This window comes from Geospiza fortis, unplaced genomic scaffold (assembly GCF_000277835.1).
Source record: "Geospiza fortis unplaced genomic scaffold, GeoFor_1.0 scaffold145, whole genome shotgun sequence".
Classification (NCBI taxonomy): domain Eukaryota; kingdom Metazoa; phylum Chordata; class Aves; order Passeriformes; family Thraupidae; genus Geospiza; species Geospiza fortis.
In genome coordinates this window covers 4,153,899-4,162,794 of record NW_005054362.1, presented here as the reverse complement: position 1 = coordinate 4,162,794, position 8,896 = coordinate 4,153,899, and positions in this window count along the sequence as shown.

Below are 8,896 nucleotides of genomic sequence, written 5' to 3'. Positions count from 1 at the left end.
TTGGCAAAAGTTGCTGATGAGGGATTGAATGATTAATTGTCATGACAACCATTCCTGGTTAATGACAGGGATGAGATTGTGCCGGCATAAAAGCCAGAGAGTGGCCTTGAGTGCCGCGGTGCTAAATTACCAGGCATGTCACTGTTTGTGCTTTTGGTAAAATGTGGCCATGCGTTTCTAATGAGAGGTTAACTGTGTCCCCAAAGTAATTACAACTGATTGAAGAGGTAGTTAGTAATTAGAGGATTAACTGTAATGAGTCTCACCTGCAGCTGTTGCCATAGTTACAGTATTTTAGATGATCGGAGTTAAAATAGGACGAGGTGCTGGCAGGAGTAGTTCTGCCCCTTGGGGCACCCTGGGGGCTTGGGTGGGCTGATGCCCCCCCTGCACCCACCCCCCCATGGGGTATCCCATGGGCTATCCCATGGGCTGGGCATGGAACTACCAGGGAATCCCATCCCAAAGCCAAGGATGCCGGAGCAGAGCATCCCCCACAGCCCTGCCAGCCCTGGGCACCGGGGCAGAGCAGCAGGTGGGAGCCCCAGGGCTGGCTCTGCCAGCAGGAGACTTCCAAGGGCAGGAAAGTCACCAAAAATGCTCCAATCCTCAAATTCTGACAGTCGGGGTTGGCTCTCTCTGGGAGCTGGGAAGGGGGGAGCACAAGCAGGGACGGGGGTGTCCCCAGAGCATCACTGGCTTCCTCCAGGGTCCCTGAGCTCTGACTGCACCAAAGTGCCACCTCCACTGCCCAGTCTGAGCTTGTTCCAACTCTCCTGATTCTCCTGCTTTCACGGCTGACAATTTACAGGCCCATGTAAAACCTCCAAGTACAGTATCTTTAATTATTCCATCCATAAATGATAAGAGCCATTCATTTCAGGGCTCTCATTACGAATTTATACCCCTGTTTAATGTGCTCACTAGCAGCAGACATCCCACAGCTCGCAGAGAAATATTGAACAATCCTTTCTGGAAGAGCCAAGCGGATACCAACGGAGCTATTTTGGACTTGGGAAGAGAGATGGGCAAAGCAGGGGGGATTGGGCTTTAAAATCAAGAGTGAACCCCTCACCCCAGGGAGGTCTAGGGGCTCCAAGGGCAGGTGGCTCAAAGCTTTTCATCCCGGTGCTTCCCAAGTGGAATTCTGCTGCTGGTTTTTATTTTTTTGGATGTGCTGATGGTTGAAAGTGAGCTTCATTTTGATAGAAGTATAAAAATAGATCTTCATATTTATATATATATATGACTATAACTATGGGGAGGCTTTTGCAAAGGCTTAACTTGAAATAAAAAAAAAAAAAGGAGAAATCCCAAATATTCACATTTCTAAGCAAATACCCTGAGTTGCTTTGACCTTCCACAATTTTTTTTCCTGGATTATTTTCCAACACAAAATCTGTGTGCTCCCAAGTGGGAATCAACCCCTCCCACACTACTTGCGTTTGGGAGCTGCCACCTCTGTTGTTTCTTTTCCACAGGGACAAGTGCATTTGCCCATTTCCAGGATTTCAAGGCATTTCCCTCCTGCCCTGTCCTGCTGGTGATGATCTGAGTCCCACAGGTGGGACCACAATGATGGGGAAAAGGAGGGGGCATCATCCAGCCCCCAGCACCATCCATCAACCACGCTGGTGTTTCCCATCTGGGAATCATGGAATCCCAGACTGGTTTGGGTGGGAAGGGCCCTTAAAACTCATCCAGTTCCACCCCCTGCCATGGGCTGGCACACCTTGCACTAGACCAGGTTGCTCCAAGCTTGTCCCCAAACTTTAGGCTAGGATATGTCTTTATGGAGACTTTCAAATCACTTCTGCTGAGCCTGGAGGGAAAACACACTGTGCCTGCTGTAAATTGGCAAAAAACCCCAAATGTAACATAATTAATGGGAATATTGGCTCTCAGGTCTTGGGGTTTTATCAACAAATCTTAAATTTAGAAGCTGCCAGGGCTCTTTTAAAGAGGAATTAATCGGAGGTGCTGTAATTGCCCACGAGGAGCAGCCACTGTGAGAGATAAGCTCATAATGAGCTGTCACTGCCGGGTGGCTTTGGAGTGTGAACACCCAAATTAATAAACAGGGATAATTGGGAGGAATCAGGAAGGGACCTTGCTGGTCCCTGCAACCCCTGCTGGAGCTGGAGGTCACTGGGTGCAATGATGGACGGACGGACGGACGGATGGATGGATGGATGGATGGATGGATGGATGGATGGATGGATGGAGGGAGGGAGGGAGGGAGGGAGGGATGGATGGAGGGATGGATGGATGGATGGATGGATGGATGGATGGATGGATGCATGCATGGATGGATGGATGCATGCATGCATGCATGGATGGATGGATGCATGGATGGATGCATGGATGGATGGATGGATGCATGGATGGATGCATGGATGGATGGATGGATGCATGGATGGATGCATGGATGGATGGATGGATGCATGGATGGATGCATGGATGGATGGATGGATGGATGGATGGATGGATGGGGATCTCTCCAGGTGAGATGATCCCTGGCTGTGGTGCTTGCTGGGTGGGACACAGCCCAGAAGCAAAGCCTGATGTTTGGGATGCTCAGTGGATGGGATGCCCAACAGGTGGGATATTCATGGGACTGGATGCTCATTGAATGGGATGCTCATTGAATGGGATGCCCAGTGAATGGGATGCTCAGCGAATGGGATGCTCACCGGGTAGGACGGGATACCCAGTGGGTGGGACACCTCCTGGATGGGCTGCTCTCAGGGCAGGACAGCCACTGGATGTGATTCTCCCACAGGACACATGGAATGCTGCCCAGGTTCTCCCTGGACACCATGGGATGCAGTGTGCCCTGCTCACCTCCCCTTCCCACCCCTGCCCTGGGCCGAGCACCCAGAGCATCCCAGCCACGCCAGATCCACTTTCCACTGAAATTAAAAATATAACTCATGGAAGCCCTTCCGCTTGTGCTGGGCTCGGAAAACACCAGGCTCCCTCCCCCTCCTTTTTAATAACATCCAAACTGTGGAGCTAAACTCCTTGACAGAGGCCTTTAAATATGTGCAAATATATATTTGGACTCGGTCGTTTTTTTTTTTTTTCCTTTTCCCGGAGGCTCTTCCATTAGGTAATATTTGTTGCCAACATTAATTTCATTAGATTTTCATGGCATTTTAATAGGAGCCCCGGTGGTTTTTTGCATATATTAGCATGCGGAAGGAAGGAGAGTCACCAAATTAGAGTAAAAATAAAATCTGGTGTAGAGGCAGCAAAGGGAAATTCCTGGGAGTGGGGGAGAAGGGGAACCGTGGCATTCCAGGTCTGGCTCTTTCCCCGTCGGCTCCTGAACCTGCCAGCCCTTAATGAAGATATTTCCACCCTGATTGTCAGCGGCGAGCGGAGCCTGATTAGAGCCCGAACCCGCGTGGAAGAGCTCGCAAATTAAATACGTGTTGATTATGCAAACTCGATCCCGGGTTTATCCCTCATAAATAAGGCATGAGCCGGGCTCGGCTCTCCGAGGGCGATATTTATTGTATGCAAATCGGGCACGGGGCTGGGAGGAGAAGTAATCAACTGTTTATCAGGCCAGAAGCTGGGGAATAATCACCCGGGAAGAGCTGGGGATGGGTGGAGGAGGAGGTGGGATGGGGGCGGACACGGGTGGCACCGGCAGGTGACAGAAATGCCAGCTGGCACCTGCCTGGCACCGAGCCCAGGGCAGGATTGTGAGGTGGAAATTAATATTTTGATGTTTAAAGGGATATTTTTGGGGTGTATAGGGGTATTTCGGGGTGTGTAGAGATATTTTGGGCTGTAGAAAATGGCACCAAGCCAGGAATCTGCAGGGAGGAATTTTAGGGTGGACATGAATATTTTGGTGTCTAAAGGGATATTTTAGGGTGAACAAAAGTATTTTACTCTGCATGGGGGAATTTTAATGTGTGTAGGGGACTTTTGGGGTGCAGGGGAGTATTTTAGGGTGTACAGGAATATTTTTGGGTGTATAGGTGTATTTTAGGGTGCATAGGGATCTTTTGGTGTGCACAGGAATATTTTGGTGTGCATGGGAGTATTTTACTCTGCACAGGAGTATTTTGGTGTATATAGGTGTATTTTAAGATACAAACGGGTATTTTAGAGAGCACAGGACACTTTTAGTGTGCACAGGGGTATTTCAGTGTGTCATAGGTGCGTTTTAGGGGTATTTTACTCAGCACAGGGGCATTTCATCACCCACAGGTGCCTGTTCCTGTGCTCAGCTCTGCTCCATTCGATGCCATGCAATTCCCAGGAGCCAGGCTCCAGAGTGTCCAGCACCTCCAGATCTCCCATGACCTTCTAGCAGAATGAAAAATGGCATTTAAAGTTTTTAGAAAAACCAGCCCTGGCAGCCTGTGTGGTCCTGCCCAGCGGTGCCCCTTCGGGGAGCTTTGGCAAGGAACCTGTGATGATGATAAATGCATCCAGGATGGGTTTTTCTTTTTTTTTTTTTTTTTTCTCTCCTTTTTTTTTTTTCTTTTCCCTTTTCCCCCACATCATTTTATAGGAAATACATGTTGGAAATGAAATTGAAATGAAAATGAATAAATATTTCATAGAATACAATTACCGTGGCTCAGGACCAAGACAACTGCAGCAGCTCCTGCTGCACACAGCACGTCTGCAATTCAGTGGCAAAGAATTGCTCTCTGGGCTTTTAATCTGCTTTTTTTTTTTGCCAACACAAATAATCCCCCCAGCCCCAAGCAGGGAGGTGCCCATGGCAAGGCCTGGATCCAGGAATTCCCCATCACCCCAGGGTGCACACTGGATTTGCCACTCCATTAAAAAAAAAGTCAACTTGAATTCAATCCTTCTGCCATAAAAGTGAAAAAAGAGTGAAAACCCAGCAGGGAGCAGCTTCAATAAAAGGTGACTTGGTGTCTGCCCTCTCCCTGCTGCTGCAGCTCCCGTGGAGCCAGGGACAAACATCCCGAGCTCTGGGACACGGCGTGGTTTCCAGCCACCACCAGTCAATGGAGAAAAATAAAAGCTTTTTTTTTCCAGAGCACAGCGGGAAGCGGAGGATTTATGGGAAACAATTTGGTGTTGAGAGTTGGGTTTGTTTGTTTGCTTTGGCGGCCGAGGTGACGCAAGAGCGACCCTGAGCTGTGACAGCAGCGGGGGCTCATCCCGAGGGATCCTGCTGGGATATCCCAAATTCTCTGGCTCCGTGGGCACCAGCCAGGGCTGGCACTTCCTAGATCGCCAGGATTGTGTTGGGATTTCAGGGTTTACTCCAGAACCCCTAGTCCTTCCCCTGAAGAGTCCCTGCCAGATGTGTCCCTCACCTCTCCTTTCCCCTCCCAGCACTGTCAATCTGGAATTCCAGAAGGGCATCGAGTGATTGGCAGATCCAAAGGATGCCCTCTACCCCTGGGGGGGCATTGGGCCATCCAGGTGTCCTTTGTCCCTTTGTCCCTCCCCTCCTGTCCCTGCTTGGTGGCTCCCAGCCCCTTCCCTGCCCCTCTCCCCGGGGTTCAAAGGAGCAGCAACCACGGGCTCAGGGAGTTCTGTTGGAGCTGGTGCTGCATCCAGAGGCCTGTGGGCCAGAATAAAGCTCTGGATCCAAACCCTCCATCAGAACCGACTCCTTTCCTTCACCATCGCCTTAAAGCTTCTGCACAGAGGGAAACCTGAGCTCCTGCATGCCTGGACTTGTCTCCATGTGCCCAGCTGCAATATCCAGATAGCCAAAGGTGTCTCTGAGCTGAAACCACCACAGTTCCAGCCAGCCCAAAGTGTCTGTGGGGTGAAACACCACACACCCATAGAGCCAAAATTGTCTGTGGGGTGAAACACCACAGTGCTGCTGTTTGGTTCAGCACCAAGGGCCGGACAAGCTCAGGCACATCCCGTCTGCAATATTGGTGATATTCCAGCAGCCAGGAGCATCCTCCTCCCTCTCCCGGGGGGACACTCGGTGCTGTCACCCGTAGGGGACGCTTTGCTTGGGAATTCTCCCCATCCTCCCCATCCCATCCCTTCAATCCCAAGGAGAATTGCACAACCCCCGCAGAAGCCCGCACCCATCCCCATCCAGCCCCCCCGAGCTCCCGGTGGGGCTTTGATGCCGGCGGCGGCGGGAGGCGGGCGGGAGCGCGGGGCCGCGGCGCCGCTTTGAACAGGAATTACAGGGAAAACTCAACAAAATGGCACAGCCGCGGCGGCGGCGTCGTGTTCTCCCAAAGCAGGAATAAAACAGACGCGCAGACGGTGCTTTGCAAACAATTTAATTTGCCTGATGCTTTGATATAGATGAGGATGCGGCGAGGCGGGCGCGGGGAGAGATGAAACGGCGCTGTCGGAGTGAGGGGAGGGGGGATGAGCTGTGGGAGATGTGCTGAGCACCGTGAGAGTTGTGAGATGTGAGGTGTGCCCGTGAGAGATGTGTCCCTGACAGATGTGCCCATGAGAGATGTGAGATGTGCCCGTGTGAGATGTGCCCAAGTGAGATGTGCCCGGGTGAGATGTGCCCGGGAGAGATGTGAGGTGTGCCCATGTGAGATGTGAGATGTGCCCGTGTGAGATTTGAGATGTGCCCATGAGAGGTGTGCCCATAAGAGATGTGAGATGTGTCCATGAGAGGTGTGCCCATGTAAGGTGTGCCTGTGAGAGATGTGCCCATGAGAGATTTGAGATGTGCCCGTGTGAGATGTGAGATGTGCCCATGAGAGGTGTGTCCATGTGAGATGTGAGATGTGCCCATGTAAGTTGTGCCCGTGTGAGATGTGCCCCTGTGAGGTGTGCCCGTGTAAATTGTGCCTCGTGAGAGTTGTGCCCCTGTGAGATGTGCCCTGCACGGTGCGAGAGGTGCCAGTGGTGGCCAAAAGTGCCTCTGCCCATCTCTGACCTGCTGAAGTGACCACAAGCTCCTGCAGGACTGGAGCATCACGCGGTGGAGGGACACCACTCCAGTGCCATTCAGGGACACCCAGTGCCACTCAGGGACACCCAGTGCCGCTCAAGGACACTCTCTGTGGCCAGGTAGATGTGGCACTCCAGGCTGTGACAGTAGCTGAGGCTGGGGCAGGTGCAAAGCCTCATATCCTGTTGGAATACCCAAATATCCTCAGCTCTGAGGGGACACGAGCTAGTGTCACCCCTCCCTGCCCAATGCCCACACCGGGCTGGGTCAGTGAGAAACCTCCACCTCCCACCTGCTGCCATCAATGCCAGGGTGACTCCAAGCTCCTGCAGGACCAGCACGGCACCGTGAGCATCAATGCAGGGACACAGGTGACACTCAGGGACACCCACGGTGCCACCCAGCCCTGCCCGACACCCCTGCCGGGCCGGGGCTGTGGGAAACCTCCACCCCCAGCAGCTCAAGAGGCAGGGCTGGGAGCGTGTGAGGAGCACTGCTGTCAGATATGGGGCACGCTGAAATATTAATGGAACTAACATTTCAATTACCTTTTATCTGTACAGACTCAGGCTGCGGCGAGGGGGCTGGGGCGGGCCCCCCCCCGCGGGCTGTCACCCAGACATTCATGCTGTGCTGGTTCTTTTTATTGGTTTTCATCACTTTTGACATTGCCAACAATGAACCTTGAAGTAAATTTTCAGTAGTGACTGTGTCAGTGGAAAACCGTCTCCCTGTCATTTTTCTAAATTAGGCAATGATTCCAGTCCTTGGGGCTGGGCTGGGAGGGGGTGGATGGGGATGAGCAGCACGAAGGGGTGGCCATGGGGAGCCTCCTCCGGGCCCCCCCAGCCGCACAGGGGGACTGTCACCTCCTGCAGACCTCCCTCCTGCCCCTGCCAAACCTGCCCTGAGCTGCTCCCAGACGGGCCCTGAGCTCCTGATGCTGCAAAACCCGCCCTGAGCAGCGCCAGCTGTGCCCTGGGGCAGTGCCAGCAGCGCAGCCACGGTCCAGCCGCCCACCCTGGCCCCCCATGGCACCAGCAGGCTCACCCCGTACCCTGGCACTGCCACCCCGGTGTGACAGCCCTCAGTCCAGGGCTGGCTCCCTGCTCCCAGCATTTCCTTGCCTTTGCTGCTCCTGGGAGCACTCAGGGCTGCAATGCCTCCTCTCCACACCCTCCCATCCCACCCCACAGCCCTCGGTGGTGCCAGGATCATCCCCCAGCCTGGCAGAGCCCTGGCACACGGGCACACCTCCCCTCTGCTCCACCGCGGCCCCTCCTCGCCCCGGGGTGGGACGCTGAGCAGAACTTTAATTTTAATGTTCGTTGAGCATGTAAAGGGGGGGAAAAAATCAATTTAATAACCTCTCTTCACAAACAGCGCCTGGAGGCTGCTCGGCACACGCGGCTCCGGGAACTTCACGAAGTCTTTTGTGGCGTTTCTGATGGCGGGGATTGAACGGGGCCGGGAGGGGGAGCAGCTCCGGCGTTCCCGAGGGGAGCTGGGGCGGCTCCAGCCCCACATCGGCAGCGCCAGGTCCTGGAGATGAAGCCAAGAGGGAGCAGAGGGATGTGAGGCTCATATGCATCACCGGGAAAAGCTCCTCCCTTGGCTTTTCCAGAAGGAACGCTGCCCCTCCGTCACCCCCTCCCCAAAAGCAGCTTCAGGGGACCCCGAGGATGGGGCAGGAGTGGGGGGCTCTGGCTGGACACCCAGGGAAGGATTTATTGTCGAGCTCAATGCGATTCCTGGAGAAATCATTCAGCTCGATGCGGGGCAGGAGCCCCGGTGCTGTGGTGGGAGCAGTTTGCTTCCCAAAATCCGTCCCCAGAGCCGTGATGGAGCGATGGGCACGGTCCCCATCCCCGCAGCACCGTCCCCACCTGCACAGAACGAGTGTTTGCCTTCAGCTTTTGATTACAGCCTCCTCGTCTGCAAGCTTCGGCACGGTTACAAATCCCAGTGTTATTCAAATGGCATCAATTATTCATTCCTGCT